Source organism: Panulirus ornatus, chromosome 8 (genome assembly GCF_036320965.1).
Source record: "Panulirus ornatus isolate Po-2019 chromosome 8, ASM3632096v1, whole genome shotgun sequence".
Taxonomy (NCBI): Eukaryota; Metazoa; Arthropoda; class Malacostraca; order Decapoda; family Palinuridae; genus Panulirus; species Panulirus ornatus.
Genome location: NC_092231.1, coordinates 28,756,121 through 28,777,900, shown reverse-complemented (window position 1 = coordinate 28,777,900; position 21,780 = coordinate 28,756,121).

Here is a 21,780-nt window from a genome sequence, read left to right as displayed (position 1 = left end):
AAAGGCAGACAGTGTGAATTGTGTGCATGGGTATAGATGTATGTGTCTGTGTGTGTATATATATGTGTACATTGAGATGTATAGGTATGTATATTTGCGTGTGTGGACGTGTATGTATATACATGTGTATGGGGGTGGGTTGGGCCATTTCTTTCGTCTGTTTCCTTGCGCTACCTCATAAACGCGGGAGACAGCGACAAAGCAAAATAAATAATAAAATAAATATAAATATATTCACTGCTCGGCGAAAGCAGAGTTTTCCTAATAACATATTTATGCATGTCATGTTTGGCCGACCTCTGACTTTTAGTTTGTTCAGCGGGGTGTAGCTCAGACACAGGTTAAGAGGGATTTACGTTGGTGGCAGCTACACAAAGGTCTCACTAGTTCACTGGGAAATCATTCGACTATGATTTTCCAGTACATGTGCTCGATCATCACGATGCTCATTATACCATTTTTTCTTTTTAAAGTTTTACACAATATAACTAGGTTAGGTTGTGGAGCAAATGACAGCCACAAATGGGGTTCACACCATTTTGATTAATGTTCTAGTCTGAGTGTAGACAGAAGTGCCTGACATGGACCAGCAGGTCTGGGTGTTTCTCTTATGTTCTTACATAACAACTTGTGGTCAGGTGAGACACGGTCTCCAAGACAGCGTTAGTAATGTATCCCATAATGAATTATGATCTATAAACATCACTTAATACATAATACATAATACATAAACTGTATCACCAAATATCGTTCAACACAGTTTTTAGTGCCTGAAATATGATCACCAAACATCGTCTAATTATCACATAACATTACTAGAAATATGTTATATGAACATAAATATGTTACATTACTTACCTTCCGCCACCCAGCAGGTGACAGCCAGCAGCCACGAGTGATGACGAGACTTGTGCGATATTAAACACTTGATTTATCCCACATAATCCAAGCAATGTATATAATCTCTTACAACATTATTGTGCACCAGTCATTCATCATCACCTCACAATATCATTATCATATAGTTCACCGGTACACCAATTACGTCATTCGTTATTATTTTTAGGACGATTTTCAAGATATTGATCACTAATTCCAAATAGTGTTGCAAATTTTGGATCTTCCTTTTCATTCATACACCTTTTCCATCATTGAGATCATGACTGGTTCCTCACTGTTTGGTAGATAACGCATTTGAGTATAACCATGAGTGATGGTAACCAAACCTGGGCTCTCTGCCTTGTCCAAAGTTTCTAGATCGCTTTCACTATAACGTAGATCATCAGCACTATGATATAGATCATCTCCACCATAATATAGATCATCAGCAATATGATATAGATCATCTGCACTATAATGTAGATCATCAGCACTATGATATAGATCATCTGCACTATAATGTACATCAGCACTATGATATACATCATCAGAACTATGATATAGATCATCTGCACTATAATATAGATCATCAGAACTATGATATAGATCATCTGCATTATAATATAGAGCATCAGCACTATAATATAGATCATCTGCACTATAATGTAGATCATCTGCACTATAATGTAGATCATCTGCACTATAATGTAGATCATCAGAACTATGATATAGATCATCAGAACTATGATATAGATCATCAGCACTATGATATAGATCATCAGCACTATGATATAGATCATCAGAACTATGATATAGATCATCTGCACTATAATATAGATCATCAGAACTATGATATAGATCATCTGCATTATGATATAGAGCATCAGCACTATAATATAGATCATCTGCACTATAATGTAGATCATCAGAACTATGATATAGATCATCTGCACTATGATATAGATCATCAGCACTATAATATAGATCATCTGCACTATAATATAGATCATCATTACTGTAACACAGATCATCAGCACTATAATATATATCATCAGCACTATAACATAGACCATTAGCACTATAATGCACTAGATCACTTGCACTATGATATAGATCATTAGCACTAGATCACTTGCACTATAATATATATCATTAGCACTATAGTATGATAGATCACTTGTTTTGGAAGAAGGTAAATAACGTGCGTAGACAAAAGGACAAATGAGAACATCTGTGAAGGGGGCTAGTGTGGAGATAATAACAGGAAGTAATGAAGTAAGAAGGAGATGGAGTGAGTATTTTGAAGGTTTGTTGAATGTGTGCGATGATAGAGTGGCAACTACAGGGTTTTTTGGTCGGGGTGGTATGCGAAGTGAGAGGGTCAGGGAGAATGGTTTGGTGAACAGAGAAGAGGTAGTGAAAGCTTTGCAGAAGATGAAATCTGGCAAGGCGGCGGGTTTGTATGGTATTGCAGTGGAATTTATTAGAAAAGGGGGTGACTGTGTATGGACCATGGGGCAGTGCCTGAGGATTTACGGAATGCATGCATAGTGTCATTGTACAAAGGCAAAGGGGATAAAGATGAGTGTTCACACTACAGAGGATAGGTTTGTTGAGTATTCTCAGGAAATTATATGGGAGGGTATTGACTGAGAGGTAAAAGCATGTACAGAGCATCAGATTGGAGAAGAGCAGTAAAGTTTAAGAAGTGGTAGAGGATGTGTGGATCAGGTGTTTGCTTTGAAGACTATGTGAGAAAAACTTAGAAAAAACAGATGGATTTGTATGTAGCATTTATGAATCTGGAGAAGGCATATGATAGGGTTGATAAAAATGCTTCGTGGAAGATTTTATGAGTACATGGTATGGGAGGTAAGTTGCTAAAAACAGTGAAAAGTTTGTACCAAGGACGTAAGGCATGTTTTCGAGTAGAAAGAGAGGAAAGTGATTGGTTCCAAGTGAATATCGGTTTGCAGCAGGGGCGTGTAATGTCCCCAATGGTTGTTTGATTTGTTTATGAATGGGGTGGTTAGGTAGTTAAATGCAAGAATGTTGGAGAGAGGGGCAAGTATGCAGTCTGTTGTGGATGAGAGTGCTTGGGAAGTGAGTCAGTTGTTGTTAGCCGATGATACAGCTCTGGTGGCTGATTCGTGTGAGAAACTGCAGAGGTTAGTGACAGTTTCGAAAAGTGTGTGAAAGAAGAAAGTTGAGAATAAATGTGAATAAAAGCAAAATTATTAGGTTCAGTAGGGTTGAGGGTTAAGTTACTTGGGATGTAAGTTTAAATGGAAAGAAATTGGAGGAATGAAGTGTTTTTAGACATCTAAAAGTGGACTTAGCAGCGGATGGAACCATGGAAGCGGAAGTGAGTCTCAGGGCGGGGGAGGGGGCAAAGGTTCTAGGAGCGATGAGGAATGTGTGGAAGGAGAGAACGTTATCTCGGAAAGCAAAAATGAGTATGTTTGAAGGAATAGTAGTTCCAACAATGTCATATGGTTGAAAGGCTTGGGCTATAGACAGGGTTGTACGGAGGAGGGTGGATGTGTTAGAAACGAAGTGTTTGAGGACAATATATGGTGTGAGGTGGTTTGATCAAGTCAGTAATGAAAGGGCAAGAGAGATGTGTGATAATAAAAAGAGTGTGGTTGAGAGAGCAGAAGAGGGTGTACTGAAATGGTTTGGCCATGTGGAGAGAATGAGTGAGGAAAGGTTCACAAAGAGGATATATGTGTCAGAGGTGGAGGGAACAAGGAGAAGCGGGAGACCAAATTGAAGATGGAAGAATGGAGTGAACAAGATTTTGAGCGATCGAAGCCTGAACATACAGGCGTGTGAGAGTCGTGCAAGGAATAGAGTGAATTGAAACGATATGGTATACCGGGGTCGACGTGGTGTAAATGGACTGAACCAGGGCATGTGAAGCGTCTAGGGTATACCATGGAGAGGTCTGTGGGGCCTAGTTGTGGATAGGGAGCTGTGGTTTCGGTGCATTACACATGACAGCTTGAGACTGATTGTGAACGAATGTGGCGACAGTGATGGATGAAGGCAAGCAAATATGGACATCTTCATATGTATATATGTATATGTTTATGTGTGGGTATGTATATGTATGTATATGTTATGTATATGTGCGTGTATGGGCGTTTATGGGCATATATATATATATATATATATATATATATATATATATATATATATATATATATATATATATATATATATATATATATATATATATATGTGTGTGTGTGTGTGTGTGTGTGTGTGTGTGTGTGTGTGTGTGTGTGTGGATGGGCCATTCTTCGTCTGTTTCCTGGCGCTACCTCACTGAAGCACGAAGCAGCGGTTATGTAGGTTTATAAAGATAAATACATGCACTATGATACAGATGATCACCACTATAATACAGATGATCAACACTATAATATAGATGATCAACACTATAATATAGATGATCACCACTATAATACAGATGATCAACACTATAATATAGATGATCAACACTATAATATAGATGATCACCACTATAATACAGATGATCAACACTATAATATAGATGATCAACACTATAATATAGATGATCAACACTATAATATAGATGATCAACACTATAATACATATGATCAACACTATAATATAGATGATCAACACTATAATATAGATGATCAACACTATAATATAGATGATCAACACTATAATATAGATGATCAACACTATAATATAGATGATCAACACTATAATATAGATGATCAACACTATAATACATATGATCAACACTATAATATAGATGATCAACACTATAATATAGATGATCAGCACTATAATATAGATGATCAACACTATAATATAGATGATCAACACTATAATATAGATGATCAACACTATAATATAGATGATCAACACTATAATATAGATGATCAGCACTATAATATAGATGATCAACACTATAATATAGATGATCAACACTATAATATAGATGATCAACACTATAATATAGATGATCAACACTATAATATAGATGATCAACACTATAATATAGATGATCAGCACTATAATAACAGATCACTTGTACGACAATATTGAACATTTACACCATAACATAGATCATCAGCACTATAATGTAGATCATCAGCACTGTAATATAGATCATCATCACTATAATAAAGATCATCAGCACTATAATGTAGATCATCAGCACTGTAATATAGATCATCATCACTATAATAAAGATCATCAGCACTGTAATATAGATCACTTGCACTTTGATATAGATGATCAGCACTTAATATAGATGATCAGCACTATAATACAGATGATCAGCACTATAATATATATGATCAGCACTATAATATAGATGATCAGCACTATAATATAGATGATCAGCACTATAATATAGATGATCAGCACTATAATATAGATGATCAGCACTATAATATAGATGATCAGCACTATAATATAGATCATCAGCACTATAATATAGATGATCAGCACTATAATATAGATGATCAGCACTATAATATAGATGATCAGCACTATAATACAGATGATCAGCACTATAATATAGATGATCAGCACTATGATATAGATGATCAGCACTATAATATAGATGATCAGCACTATAATATAGATGATCAGCACTATAATATAGATGATCAGCACTATAATATAGATGATCAGCACTATGATATAGATGATCAGCACTATAATATAGATCATCAGCACTATAATATAGATGATCAGCACTATAATATAGATGATCAGCACTATAATATAGACCATCAGCACTATAATATAGATGATCAGCACTATAATATAGATGATCAGCACTATAATATAGATGATCAGCACTATAATATAGATGATCAGCACTATAATATAGATGATCAGCACTATAATATAGATGATCAGCACTATAATATAGATCACTATAAGATGATCAGCACTATAATATAGATGATCAGCACTATAATATAGATGATCAGCACTATAATATAGATGATCAGCACTATAATATAGATGATCAGCACTATAATATAGATGATCAGCACTATAATATAGATGATCAGCACTATAATATAGATGATCAGCACTATAATTATCACGTGATAAACATGAAGGTGTCCAGAATATTCCACAGATGACATTACCACAGTCCAAGTTAATACCTCGATCACATCATTACTGTCCACCATTGACTTCTGAGTCACTTTCGCTGTAGCGTTGATCATTACGTATAAATACGGTATATGAGACACATGTGACGTGTACTGCACTGTACTGTCCTGCCTCCTGCCCATGTCTGACGAGAAATGAGTCCTGGTGAGTGGGCGGGGCCTGTTAACAACAGGTTGACTGCCTGACCATCGTTACCTGGGTAGTTGTGCACAAGTGAAGACATGATGACGTCACATGTCTCACTGTCTGATGTAAGTACAGGAGTTACTTTATAACACTTATTATTATTGTTATTATTATAAGTAATGATGACCACAAATGACGGCAAAATATGGTAACTTGTAATGGTATTAACGTTGTTGTCATCTGTAGTATGTAAACAATTGGTTCCGGTGTTGTGATGGTTCCTAATGACTGATGGAGTCACCAGCTTCACTCCATCATCACCCTGTCTCCATCACCAACATGTCTCCATCACCAGGCTGTCGCCATCACCACCTTGTCTCCATCACCATCCTCACTCCATCAGCGACCTCACTAAGTCATTACTTGATTTTGTTATATCATCCCAGGAGTTCTTTGTAACTAATACCCGCCCGTGTTGGTGAACATCTAGGAACATGTGACCATACTATGGATAGGTTGGACGCAGATATCAAAACCGACTCTCCTAAAACCAATATCATTAACCTTAACTTTATAAGGTCGGATTTTAATGGGTTACGCGACGCGTTAGAGAGTCTCATCCTTGTGGGTTTATGCCTAGACGAATTATGGGCCAGTTTTAAGCGTGAGTTTATGCACCAACAAGATGCGTTCGTTCCCATGCACGACAGAAACAAAAAAATCAACTGCAGGTCTGGATAGTACCTCTCGAATATCGCGAGAAATGTACACCAGACACATAAACTCTGCTACTATAAGAGATCACAGACTTAAATATTGCCATGTAATATAATACGGTCAGGAGAGACGTGAAAAGACTTATCGAGCAAGCCAAGTGAGAGTGTGAAGTGAGAATTGCGATTAGCTATAGAGATTCTAAAATACTTCCTATATGTATCAATAAGAAGACATGTGAGGAGTGGGATTGGACCCTTAGTGTACGAATATGGGAACACATTGTGGAACTAAAAGCATAGCAACAACTCTAAACAAGTTTTTTAGTCCTGTTTTTTACACTAGAAAGCAACGACGCGAATTTTGGGACATGAAAATAACCCACACGATATCCAAATTTGCCGTCACAGAGAAGCATTAACATAGATAAGGTGAAAACTGATAAGCCCAGGTCCTGATCGTTTGTATCCCACGAATAATTAAAAACGTCAAACACGAAATTGCCAAACCGTTAATCTACATTTTCAATATATTTCTCAGGGAAGGAATATTCCCACAGGACTGGAGACTATTGGACGTCACTCCTGTATTCATAGGAAGATGCGGTACAATGCCTGGCAGTTCGTCTTATCTGCCTCGCATCAATTATATGTAAACTTCTAGAGTCAATTATCAGAGATGATACTGTAACCTAACTGGAACAAGAGAGCCTGATCAATAATACACAACATGGTTTTAGAAGGCACAAATCATACCATACAAACTTCCTTGAATTTGAACATGGATTATACAATATGCACGACGAAACAAAATCAGTAAATATAATATTTCTGGTCTTTCAAAAGCATATGACAAAGTTCACCACGTTAAACTGATACAAAAGGCCGGACCTTGGGATCACTGGTCGCATGTGAAATTGGCTAGAAGCCTAGTTACGTGATGGCAGCAGAGTCGTGATGACTGGGGAATCATCTCCATGGTCGCTAGTGGGGTCTCCCGGGGATCCGTCCTTGGGCCTACACTTTTCATCATTTACATTAACGATACTGATGTAAGGCGACTTAAAGATCTGTCTAGATTTGCAGGTGACACAAAGATCAACAATAATAAATAACTGAAGAAGATAGGCTAAGATGACAAGTGGATTTAGATCAAATGTCTGGAGTCTAGAAAATAACAAATACCATTTAACGTCAATAAATGTCAAATGTTATGAGGAGGAAACCTAACCAAAAAAAAAAAATTTGATCATGAACTGATGGGCCACAAGATAAAGGACACCCCTTATGTGAGGGATCTAGGAGCCACTGTCTCAAACAACTTCAACTTTTCCCAGCATTGGAACGAAGCTAATGTGATGTTGGGATTTATTGACAGAAACTTTTCATGCAAAAGCAAACTATGACATTGTCACTGTACCTAAGTCAAGCTAAACCCCATGAATATGCAGTGCAGTTCTGTGCCCACAACTTAAGTAAGGATACTCTCAAACTGGAAGCAGTGTAGCGAAGAGCAACTAAATTCTTTCCTTCCGTGCGTAACAACCCACATGAGGATATATTGCGAAAATTAACTTGTTTTCACTAAGCAAGAGGTATGTCCGAGGCATATTGATAGGATGTCTTACAATATCTAAGATTTCAACAACGTCCATATTGAAAATTTCTTTACAGTAACGCCAGCATCACCAACGAGAGAAGTTGAAGTAGAAATTAAATGTCACTAATCTAAGCTGGACTGTACGAAGTATTCTTTACCAACGACATTGTTGACGCGTGGAATAAACTCCCAGAACATATCATTCAGAGCAACACACATAACATCATCAAAGATAGGTTTGATCATCACTTGCCACTGTCCGGTATTGAATGATTAATCTAATCACTCATCATAACGTAGTGGAATATTACGCTAACTTCTCAAAGACCGATCTCTCCTTGGCCATGCTGCCGTAACATACCAACATTGATCAACCCATGTTGTCTGCTTTAAGACAGCAAGAGAGAATTATTGTATCATTCTTCAACATGAGAAATGATATAAGCATAGTAGTATCTCGAGAAGCTGGAGCTCCTTATTATTGTGTTTATTACAAATCGTGAGGGGATGTATGTCTACCTTATAACCTTCTTATCAGTTTTCCTGGAAGCATGTTGATCCTGCAAGGTATTGATTCTACCTGTTTTCCATCTGACGTGTTGATGGAGAGACAGTGCATTTAAGGGACTACTGCTTTTAAAGAGATTTTCTTCTTGTCTTAGTAGTGTAAGGTCTGTATGGTCTGCTTAACTATGTATCTCTATCCTACTAAACATAGAGAATGATTTGTGTGTTTGGCATAGGTAGTTAGCGGGTTGGTGGTTACGGCAGCAAAAGAGGCAGAGCCAAGACTGGAAAGTAGCCAAACAGGAGGAAGAGTTTGGAGACAACCACAAAGATGATCTTCCTGTGACGTATATCTTGTCCAGTCCAGATCATCTGTAGTCACCTCTCTGAAGACGACCCTGTCAGGGTCACAACGTCAGAGCATTAAACAGTTCCTGTCCATCTCTGTCTTTCCGCCCACAACCCATCTCTCCCGACACAATGTATTTCTCAACTAAGTTACCCCGTAATATGTGGGTTAAAAAACAATTGTCTATTCTAACTTTATTGGAAGGTTAAAGATAATTGTGTTTTGTCCAAGGTGTCATGTCTTGTATTTTCAATGTGACTTTTTAACCTAGAATTAGCCTTGAATCCATTTACGAATTTTACAAGGTATGAATTTTGCCGGTTTATTTTGGGCCTCTTTTAAATGGTCGTTCGTTTCACCTAAGCTGTTTATTTTTGGATGGTTCACTTACATAACGATATACTACATGAAACCTTACCTTGCCAACGACTCTTGATTCGGACAATGACGTCTTTTACAGGAACGGAAATCCTAACAGCCAGCAGCAATTATATAATGGTATAACGAAATACAAACATTTCAGGGCAAGGTACAGACGGAAATAATAATCGGAAGGAGTAGTATTGTATCCTAGTGTAATCCAGCTACAGTGGTGGCTGGGAATATGGTATAAGTTGTGAGGACGAAGGTATGTGTTTTAGCAAGACATTGGCACGTACGTTCCAGCATTGTATTCAAGACTGTAACATACTCTCTAGGTGCAGAGCAAGAGACGATATGGTCAATAATGCTATATGGTTGTTAGGCACGATTGTTGAGGCTGTCAAACTTTGTAATTAATGTACAAATCAAATTCGCTGCCTACATGTTCCAGCTGCAGGAATCTCAACACATTGTCCTTTACTCTTGAGAATAAACTTTTTTGAAACTGAAATTAAATTCCTGGAAACCTGAACACTTCCGTGGTAGTCTAAAGAAAGTCCGTTTTAAAATACATCTTCTGTAACTTTCATTTCCCCCTAACTGTTTGCCTAATGATGTTAGATGCATTATAAAGAGGGAAACAATTCAATCTGTAAGTGTTGTCAGGGTGTTGGGACACAGAGTACCTGCCTATCTTTGCCTCACTGTAAATACTGCCTCACATCAGGCAAGTAGAACGTGTTTCATAGATGTAACATTTGGAAGTAGAAAATGTACGTTTACTTGGAGGAATAAGACATCCTAGCCGGCTTATAACATTATAATATCCTCAGTTAACAATGGATGATCTATCTATCGGAGGAGGTGAGGTAGCCATGGGAGCCGGCTATTGACTACCTGTGTTCTACTGTGTTTACAGGAACAACCAGAAGTTGCTGCTGCTCATCACCTGCAGCATTAAGCTTATCTGGCCCGGTACCTCACCTGGTGATGATAGTAACATGTGTAGCCAGGCTCCACTGTGTACCTCACCTGGTGATGATAGTAACATGTGTAGCCAGGCTCCACTGTGTACCTCACCTGGTGATGATAGTAACATGTGTAGCCAGGCTCCACTGTGTACCTCACCTGGTGATGATAGTGACATGTGTAGCTAGGCTCCACTGTGTACCTCACCTGGTGATGATAGTAACATATGTAGCCAGGCTCCACTGTGTACCTCACCTGGTGATGATAGTAACATGTGTAGCCAGGCTCCACTGTGTACCTCACCTGGTGATGATAGTGACATGTGTAGCCAGGCTCCACTGTGTACCTCACCTGGTGATGATAGTAACATGTGTAGCCAGGCTCCACTGTGTACCTCACCTGGTGATGATAGTAACATGTGTAGCCAGGCTCCACTGTGTACCTCACCTGGTGATGATAGTGACATGTGTAGCCAGGCTCCACTGTGTACCTCACCTGGTGATGATAGTAACATGTGTAGCCAGGCTCCACTGTGTACCTCACCTGGTGATGATAGTAACATGTGTAGCCAGGCTCCACTGTGTACCTCACCTGGTGATGATAGTAACATGTGTAGCCAGGCTCCACTGTGTACCTCACCTGGTGATGATAGTAACATATGTAGCCAGGCTCCACTGTGTACCTCACCTGGTGATGATAGTAACATGTGTAGCCAGGCTCCACTGTGTACCTCACCTGGTGATGATAGTAACATGTGTAGCCAGGCTCCACTGTGTACCTCACCTGGTGATGATAGTAACATGTGTAGCCAGGCTCCACTGTGTACCTCACCTGGTGATGATAGATAACATGTGTAGCCAGGCTCCACTGTGTACCTCACCTGGTGATGATAGTAACATGTGTAGCCAGGCTCCACTGTGTACCTCACCTGGTGATGATAGTAACATGTGTAGCCAGGCTCCACTGTGTACCTCACCTGGTGATGATAGTAACATATGTAGCCAGGCTCCACTGTGTACCTCACCTGGTGATGATAGTAACATGTGTAGCCAGGCTCCACTGTGTACCTCACCTGTGATGATAGTAAACATAGTGTAGCCAGGCTCCACTGTGTACCTCACCTGGTGATGATAGTAACATGTGTAGCCAGGCTCCACTGTGTACCTCACCTGATGATAGTAACCATGTTAGCCAGGTCCACGTGTACCTCACAGGTGATGATAGCATCATGTGTACCATGCCACTGTGTACCTCACTGGTGATGATAGTAACAAATGTAGCCAGGCTCCACTGTGTACCTCACCTGGTGATGATAGATAACATATGTAGCCAGGCTCCACTGTGTACCTCACCTGGTGATGATAGTAACATATGTAGCCAGGCTCCACTGTGTACCTCACCTGGTGATGATAGTAACATATGTATCCAGGCTCCACTGTGTACCTCACCTGGTGATGATAGTAACATATGTAGCCAGGCTCCACTGTGTACCTCACCTGGTGATGATAGTAACATATGTAGCCAGGCTCCACTGTGTACCTCACCTGGTGATGATAGTAACATATGTAGCCAGGCTCCACTGTGTACCTCACCTGGTGATGATAGTAACATATGTTATCCAGCTCCACTGTGTACCTCACCTGGTGATGATAGTAACATGTGTAGCCAGGCTCCACTGTGTACCTCACCTGGTGATGATAGTAACATATGTAGCCAGGCTCCACTGTGTACCTCACCTGGTGATGATAGTAACATGTGTAGCCAGGCTCCACTGTGTACCTCACCTGGTGATGATAGTAACATGTGTAGCCAGGCTCCACTGTGTACCTCACCTGGTGATGATAGTAACATGTGTAGCCAGGCTCCACTGTGTACCTCACCTGGTGATGATAGTAACATGTGTAGCCAGGCTCCACTGTGTACCTCACCTGGTGATGATAGTAACATGTGTAGCCAGGCTCCACTGTGTACCTCACCTGGTGATGATAGTAACATGTGTAGCCAGGCTCCACTGTGTACCTCACCTGGTGATGATAGTAACATGTGTAGCCAGGCTCCACTGTGTACCTCACCTGGTGATGATAGTAACATGTGTAGCCAGGCTCCACTGTGTACCTCACCTGGTGATGATAGATAACATGTGTAGCCAGGCTCCACTGTGTACCTCACCTGGTGATGATAGTAACATGTGTAGCCAGGCTCCACTGTGTACCTCACCTGGTGATGATAGTAACATGTGTAGCCAGGCTCCACTGTGTACCTCACCTGGTGATGATAGTAACATGTGTAGCCAGGCTCCACTGTGTACCTCACCTGGTGATGATAGTAACATGTGTAGCCAGGCTCCACTGTGTACCTCACCTGGTGATGATAGTAACATGTGTAGCCAGGCTCCACTGTACTCTCGGTAAATGTCAATATTAGGTGTTTAACATGTTTCTTTTACAATACTCAGGATAATTCTTGGACTACGTATGTGTGGTGATGGAGATAGGGTGGTGATGGTGACAGGTTAGTTGTAGGGTGAGAGTGGTGATGGAGACATGATGGTGATGGAGTGAAGCTGGTGATGGAGACAAGGTGGTGATGGAGACATGATGGTGATGGAGTGAAGCTGGTGATGGAGACAAGGTGGTGATGGAGACAGGGTGGTGATGGAGTGAAGCTGGTGATGGAGACAAGGTGGTGATGGAGACATGATGGTGATGGAGTGAAGCTGGTGATGGAGACAAGGTGGTGATGGAGTGAAGTTGGTGACTCCATCAGTCATTAGGAACCATCACAACACAGGAACCAATTGTTTACATACTACAGATGACAACAGTCAATACCATAACAAGTTACCGTATTTTGTCATCATTTGTGGTCAACATTACTTATAATAATAATAATAATAATAATAATAATGATAATAATAATAATAATGATAATAATAATAATAATAATAATAATGATAATAATGATAATAATAATAATGATGATAATAATAACAATAATAAGTGTTATAAAGTAACTCCTGTACTTACACCAGATAGTGAGACATGTGACGTCATCAGGTCTTCACTTGTGCACAACTACCCAGGTAACGATGGTCAGGCAGTCAACCTGTTGTTAACAGGCCCCGCCCACTCACCAGGACTCATTTCTCGTCAGACATGGGCAGGAGGCAGGACAGTACAGTGCAGTACACGTCACATGTGTCTCATATACCGTATTTATACGTAATGATCAACGCTACAGCGAAAGTGACTCAGAAGTCAATGGTGGACAGTAATGATGTGATCGAGGTATTAACTTGGACTGTGGTAATGTCATCTGTGGAATGTTCTAGACACCTTCATGTTTATCACGTGATAATTATAGTGCTGATCATCTATATTATAGTGCTGATCATCTATATTATAGTGCTGATCATCTATATTATAGTGCTGATCATCTATATTATAGTGCTGATCATCTGTATTATAGTGCTGATCATCTGTATTATAGTGCTGATGATCTATATTAAGTGCTGATCATCTATATTAAGTGCTGATCATCTATATTATAGTGCTGATCATATATATTATAGTGCTGATCATCTGTATTATAGTGCTGATCATCTATATTAAGTGCTGATCATCTATATCAAAGTGCAAGTGATCTATATTATAGTGCTGATGATCTTTATTATAGTGATGATGATCTATATTACAGTGCTGATGGTCTATATCATAGTGCTGATGATCTACATTATAGTGCAGATGATCCATGATATAGTCCAAATGGTCTATATAGTACAGTGTAAGTGATCTATAACACAATACAAGTGATGTAGAAAGTTGAAGGTGGCAGCTTTCCTTGACCTGGGTACCCTCACCCATGTCTGTACTCAACACATCAATCGTTCACCAAACAATGAGTAATGATTCACGACCTGAAATGGCACAAGTGAATGAGGGAGAAGATCCAAAAGTGGAAACATTACTCAGAATCAGTGAACAGGACCATGAACATCATGTGACACGTCCTTACTGATGAACAACAATGTAACAACACTGTCACGTAGTGGGTGGACTGGTGACCTGAGTGGTGAAAATATTGTGAGGTGATGATGAATGACTGGTGCACAATAATGTTGTAAGAGATTATATACATTGCTTGGATTGTGTGGGATAAATTAGACACTTTGGAAAAGTGTTTAATATCGCACAAGTCTCGTCTTCACTCGTTGCTGCTGGGTTTCACCAGCTGGGTGGCGGAAGGTAAGTAATGTAACATATTTATGTTTATGTAACATATTTCTAGTAATGTTATGTGATAATCAGACGATGTTTGGTGATCATGTTTCACTCACTAAAAACTGTGTTGAACCATGTTTGGTGATACAGTTTATGTATTATGTATTATGTATTAAGTGATGTTTATTGATCATGATTCATTATGAGATACATTACTAATGCTGTCTTGGAGACCGTGAATCTGTATCTTGAACACTCATCTTTATCCCTTTTTCCTTTGTACAGTGGCACTATGCATGCATTCTGCCAATCCACAGGCACTTCACCATGATCCATACATACACTGAATATCCTTACCAACCAGTCAACAACACAGTCACCCCTTTTCTTAATCAATTCAATTGTAATACCATCCAATCCCACTGCCTTGACGGATTTTCATCTTCCGCAGTGCTTTCACTACTTCTTTTTTCTTTGCCAAACAATTCTCCTTGATTCTCTCACTTCACACACCATCCCGACCAAAACACCCTACATCTGCCACTCATCATCATACACATTCAACAGTCCTTCAAAATACTCATTCCATATCCTCCTCGCTCCATCACTTCCTGCTATCACTTCCCCCCTTGCCCCCTTCTCTGATGTTCCCACTTGTTCTCTTGTTTTACGCACATTATTTACCTCCTTTTAAAACATTTTATTCTCCCTAAAGTTTAATGATCCTCTTTCTCCTCTACTCTCATTTGCCCCCTTCCCTTTTTTTTGAACCCTAGCACCTTCCTCTTGCCCGACCTTCTGCCGCTTTCTTTTATACATTTCCCAGTAATTTGCGATCCTTCGTTTGAAGTGTCGTCCAAACGCATCTCTTTTTTCTTTCACCAACAACTTTAATTCTTCATCACAACACTCACTACCCTCTCTTATCTGCTCTCCTCCCACCTTTCTCATGCCACATGCATCTCTTGCACATTCCATCACTGCTTCCCCAAATACATCCCATTTCTCACCCACTCCCCTCACTTTATTTGTTTTTACCTTTTGCCATTCTGCACTCTATCTTTCCTGTTATCACTTCACACAAATCTCCTTTCCAAGCTCACTTTATCTCACCACTCTCTTCTCCCCTACATTCTCTCTTCTTTTTTGAAAGCCTCTGTAAATCTTCACCTTCGCCTTCACAAGAAAGTGATCAGACATCCCACTACCTGCCCCTCTCTGCACGTTTACATCCAAAAATCTCTCTTCTACATGCCTATCAATTGATTGTGCCTTGCGGTTGCTCGGCTGGTGATGGTCTGCGGTCGCTCATCTGGTTGTGCCTTGCGGCCGCTCAGCTGGTGGTGCCTTGCGGTCGCTCATCTGGTGGTGCCTTGCGGTCGCTCATCTGGTTGTGCCTTGCGGCCGCTCAGCTGGTGGTGCCTTGCGGTCGCTCATCTGGTGGTGCCTTGCGGCCGCTCAGCTGGTGGTGCCTTGAGGCCGCTCGGCTGGTGGTGCCTTGCGGCCGCTCGGCTGGTGGTGCAGTGCGGCCGCTCGGCTGGTGGTGCCTTGCGGCCGCTCGGCTGGTGGTGCCTTGCGGCCGCTCGGCTGGTGGTGCCTTGCGGCCGCTCGGCTGGTGGTGCAATGCGGCTGCTCGGCTGGTGGTGCCTTGAGGCCGCTCGGCTGGTGGTGCCTTGCGGCCTCTCAGCTGGTGGTGCCTTGAGGCCGCTCGGCTGGTGGTGCCTTGAGGCCGCTCGGCTGGTGGTGCCTTGCGGCCTCTCAGCTGGTGGTGCCTTGAGGCCGCTCGGCTGGTGGTGCCTTGAGGCCGCTCGGCTGGTGGTGCCTTGCGGCTGCTCGGCTGGTGGTGCCTTGCGGCCGCTCGGCTGGTGGTGCCTTGCGGCCTCTCAGCTGGTGGTGCCTAGCGGTTGCTCGGCTCTTGGTTCTCTGCGGTTGCTCAGCTGGTGGTGGCTTGCGGACGCTCAGCTGGTGGTGGCCTGCGGACGCTCAGCTGGTGGTGGCCTGCGGACGAACCTTAACCTTAACTTGTTTTATCTTCCAACTCAGCCTGTAACTAGGCCCAGAGGAGCGGGTACCACTCTTACAGGAGGATTTACACTCAAAACATCTTTTTACCGTCTCCTCCACGTTGTCTACCTGTGGCACAACCTTCAGTACACTTTGGGAAACTTTGCACTGACGGGTAAAGTCTATGGTCACTACCAGCTCCTCTTGGCCCACCAGGATTTCTCCTGCTACGTTAAGCAAGGTTTCAATACTGAGTGTGTGTACTTCTGGAGAGTTTACTATGCAGACCCTGGCATTATGGTTGCTGTAACTAAGCCATGTCCACTCACGCCTGTTAGTTCCTAAACTTACCAGAGTCTGGTTAACTATACCTGTAGATGTGCCACGCCTGTGTCCAAGGTCACCCAGGGTGCTGCTGTCTGTCTGGTTCACACTCTCAGAAAGCAGACTGGAGCCACCACTTGAGGTGGAGGCCTGTAGTGCTCTTGGGTTACCTTCGGCCCACACGAAGGTTTCTCCTCCTGATGAAACAACTTGAGATTTTGTCGTGGTGTGGCGAGACCGAGTTTACAAGGTTCAGTTTCTTCAGGAGGTCCACAAGAGCCATACGAGTTTTACCCGTGGCTCGAGACTTCGACCAGACATTGTTTCCATAGAGTTTCCTGCTGCACAGTCAGGTCCCACGACCTGCCAGGAGGCGCGGCTTCAGCCCTCCGCTCTCCAGGACCTGAATTACGACCCACTGGTCCTCTTAAACGTCATTTTCCTTCGCATTCCTATGTTGTGAATGAATCATATCCCGTTTGGCTTTCTGCACACATGGCATTATACTGCGGAACACATTCTGTGTTTGAACTAAACGGGTTTGCACGTTATCCTCTCCACTACACACAAGGCTCTGCTTATAGCCCAGCAATTTACGAAACAATACGTTTTCTTCTCCTGACAGAAGACAGTGAGGGGGAACCACACACAGAGACCTTCAGAGCTGAATTACTGGCACACTGGACAGCAGAGATGGACTTTCCTCAAATGTAATTTATTATGCCTGATAACATGACGCATCTCCACCAACACCTCCACTCTCTTTCCACCCGTTATTTGTGGTGATGTAATGTACAGTCTGCACATTTCACGCATCACAGTCGTGTTTGGTTAACGATCTACTGGAGGAAATGAGTACACTTGGGAACGAATGTCTGCAGGTAATGGCTCTGGCGACTATGTTTATGATTCGTCAGTTACGTACACTGAATCACAAGAGCATGAGGAATCATCTGCCATAACTAGGTCTTATCTGCCACAGTTCTGTGTCTCCGTAAATCCAATGAGGACATCTAGGGAGACCTTCTTCCAATGAACACGTTGTGCTGCACTTGGTAGAGACGTAAGTCGTACGACCATCACCTGAGTGGCAACGTTCAGAATATTCATTGATGAATTCCGTCATCTCTGGCAATTCTGATTGGCCCTCCTGTCAACGGCGACTCAAGTCTGCTGAAGTTGATGCTTTAGCCAGACTTGCAATTGGCAGAAAAGCTTTTGGAAATAACGCTGTACCGCCACTCAGATGTCTCAACACCGTAATCAGGAAGCAACGGTGAGATGTCTTTAAAGCAAAGAGTTGTTGAAGCTTCTCAATGAGACATCCACGAGGGAAGCCCATGATTTCCCTCAACTTGGTTGGTGATTCCTCGTGCAAACCTCGCATCACCTCGCCTGGAATCCATGATATTCCACGTGGCTGGAACCAAGTCTCTGTCTGCCTCTGCCTCTGTCTCTGTCCTCCTCCAACATGTGCGACAACTTGTGACAAAAGTCTCCTCCCTCCCCGAACAGTGGAATATGGGATGGACATTACAGCTTCAGGGAATTTGGGTCCTGAAGTGTCCTGCTGAGGTGTAAACTGTGGTGTGTGGTGTGTGATGTGTGCGTGTGTGTGTGTGTGTGTGTGTGTGTGGGTGCGTGTGTGGAAGGGGGGAGGGGTTGTCTGTGTGACCCTCGCCCACCACCAGTACCACGTGTCGGGCCCGTGTTGCCCTGTGTTGGACAGTTTCGTCTGAATCATACACGTCAGCCAAAATATCCTCGTCAGCCAGACCTCACATGAGTGGACTGAGTGGTGTCAGACCCTCTGGTCCGGTCACCGTCCATAACCTCAGCAGGTGAGGTGGTAACCAACTGCTGTGGTTAGCTTCCTGATCATTTCTGAACGCCACTTTTTCTTTGAACTTTTACCCTGGGGGAAGATACGAGAGCGTGCCATAACATTTTTCACCTCTTATGTTCAAGACAGAATCTGTTCACATACACAACAAGCAAATGACAACCTCGACGAAGAAGAATGAAGACAAATAAACATCAAATTTGGCATCGGAGAAGAAAGTTACCACAAAAAGAACATTTAATGAATATATCAAATAATGGACAAAAAAACAATGTACACAAATAATACAGGATGAAAACGAGTGAAGGATTAGGGAAGAGCAGTGTGGATGTGTGGATCAGGTGTTTGCTTTGAAGAATGTATGTGAGAAATACTTAGAAAAACAGATGGATTTGTATGAAGCATTTATGTATCTGGAGAAGGCATGTGATAGAGTTGATAGAGATGCTCTGTGGAAGGTATTAAGAATATATGGTGTGGGAGGCAAGTTGTTAGAAGCAATGAAAAGTTTTTACCAAGTATGTAAGGCATGTGTACGAGTAGGAAGATAGGAAAGTGACTGGTTCCCAGTGAATGTCGGTTTGCAGCAGGATTGCGTGATGTCTCCATGGTTGCTTGATTTGTTAATAGATGGGGTGGTTAGGGAGGTAAATGCAAGAGTTTTGGAAAGAGGAGCAAGTATGCAGTCTGTTGTTACTGAAGGGGCCCAGGAAGTGAGTCAGTTGTTGTTCGCTGATGATACAGCACTGGTGGCTGATTCGGGTGAGAAACTGCAGAAGTTGGTAACTGAGTTTGGTAAAGTGTGTGAAAGAAGAAAGCTGAGAGTAAATGTGAATAAGTGCAAGGTTAATAGGTACAGTAGGGTTGAGGGACAAGTCAATAGGGAGGTAAATTTGAATGGAGAAAACTGGAGGAAGTGAAGTGTTTTAGATATCTGGGAGTGCACTTAGCAGCGAATGGAACCATGGAAGTGGAAGTGAGTCACAGGGTGGGGGAGGGGGCAAAGATTCTGGGAGCGTTGAAGTATGTGTGGAAGACGAGAATGTTCTCTCAGAGAGCAGAAATGTGGTTTCAAGGCATGGTCTATAGATAGGGTTGTGCGAAGGAGGTTGGATGTGTTGGAAATGAGATGTTTGAGGACAATGTGTGGTGTGAGGTGGTTTGATCGAGTAAGAAATGAAAGGGTAAGAGAGATGTGTGGTAATAAAAGGAGTGTTGTTGAGAGAGCAGAAGAGGGTGTTTTGAAATGGTTTGGACACATGCAGAGAATGAGTGAGGAAAGATTGACAAAGGGGATATATGTGTCGGAGGTGGAGGGAACGAGAAGTGGGAGACCAAATTGAAGGTGGAAGGATGGAGTGAAAAAGATTTTGAGCGATCGGGACCTGAACATACAGGAGGGTGAAAAGCGTGCAAGGAATAGAGTAAATTGGAACGATGTGTTATACCGGGGTAGACGTGCTGTCAGTGCATTGAACCAGGGCATATGAAGCGTCTGGGGTAAACCATAGAAAGTTTTGTGAGGCCTGGATGTGGAAAGAGAGCTGTGGTTTCGGTGCATTATACATGACAGCTAGAGACTGAGTGTGAACGAATGTGGCCTTTGTTGTCTTTTCCTAGCGATACCACGCGCGCGTGCGGGGGAAGGGGGTTGTCATTTCATGTGTGGCGGGGTGGTGACGGGAAAGAATAAAGGCAGCAAGTATGAATTATGTACATATGTATATATGTATATGTCTTTGTATGTATATACGTTGAAATGTATAGGTATGTATATGTGCGTGTGTGGACGTGTATGTAAATACATGTGTATGTTTCGTCTGTTTCCCTGCGCTATCTCGCAAACGCGGGAGACAGCGACAAAGTATAATAGATAAAATAATATATATATATATATATATATATATATATATATATATATATATATATATATATATATATATATATATATATATAACTTTCTAAAAGGGGAAACAGAAGAGGTCACGCGGGGAGTGTGTGTGGATGTAACCAAGATGAGAAAAAAGGAGAGATAGGTAGTATGTTTGAGGAATGGAACCTGGATGTTTTGGCTCCGAGTGAAACGAAGCTCAAGGGTAAAGGGGAAGATTGGTTTGGAAAAATGTTTTGGGGTAAAGTCAGGGGCTGGTGAGAGGACAAGAGCAATGGAAGGAGTAGTACTACTCCTGAAACAGGAGTTGCAGAAGTATGTGATAGAGCGTAAGAAAGTAAACTCTGGATTGATATGGGTAAAACTGAAAGTGGATGGAGAGAGATGAGTGATTATTGGTGCCTATGCACCTGGGCATGAGAAGAAAGATCATGAGAAGCAAGTATTTTGGGAGCAGCTGAGTGAATGTGTCAGCAGTTATGATGCACGAGACTGGGTTATAGTGATATGTGGTTTGAATGCAAAGGTGCGTAATGTGGCAGTTGAGGAAATAATTGATGTACATGGGGTGTTCAGTGTTGTAATTGGAAATGGTGAAGAGCTGGTAGACTTGTGTGCTGAAAAAGGACTGGTGTTTGAGAATGCCTGGTTTAAAAAGAGAGATATACATAAGTATGCGTATGCAAGTAGGAGAGATAGCCAGAGAGCGTTATTGGGTTACGTGTTAATTGATAGGCGCGTGAAAGAGAGACTTTTGGATGTTATGTGCTTAGAGGGGCAACTGGAGGGATGTCTGATCATTATCTTGTGGAGG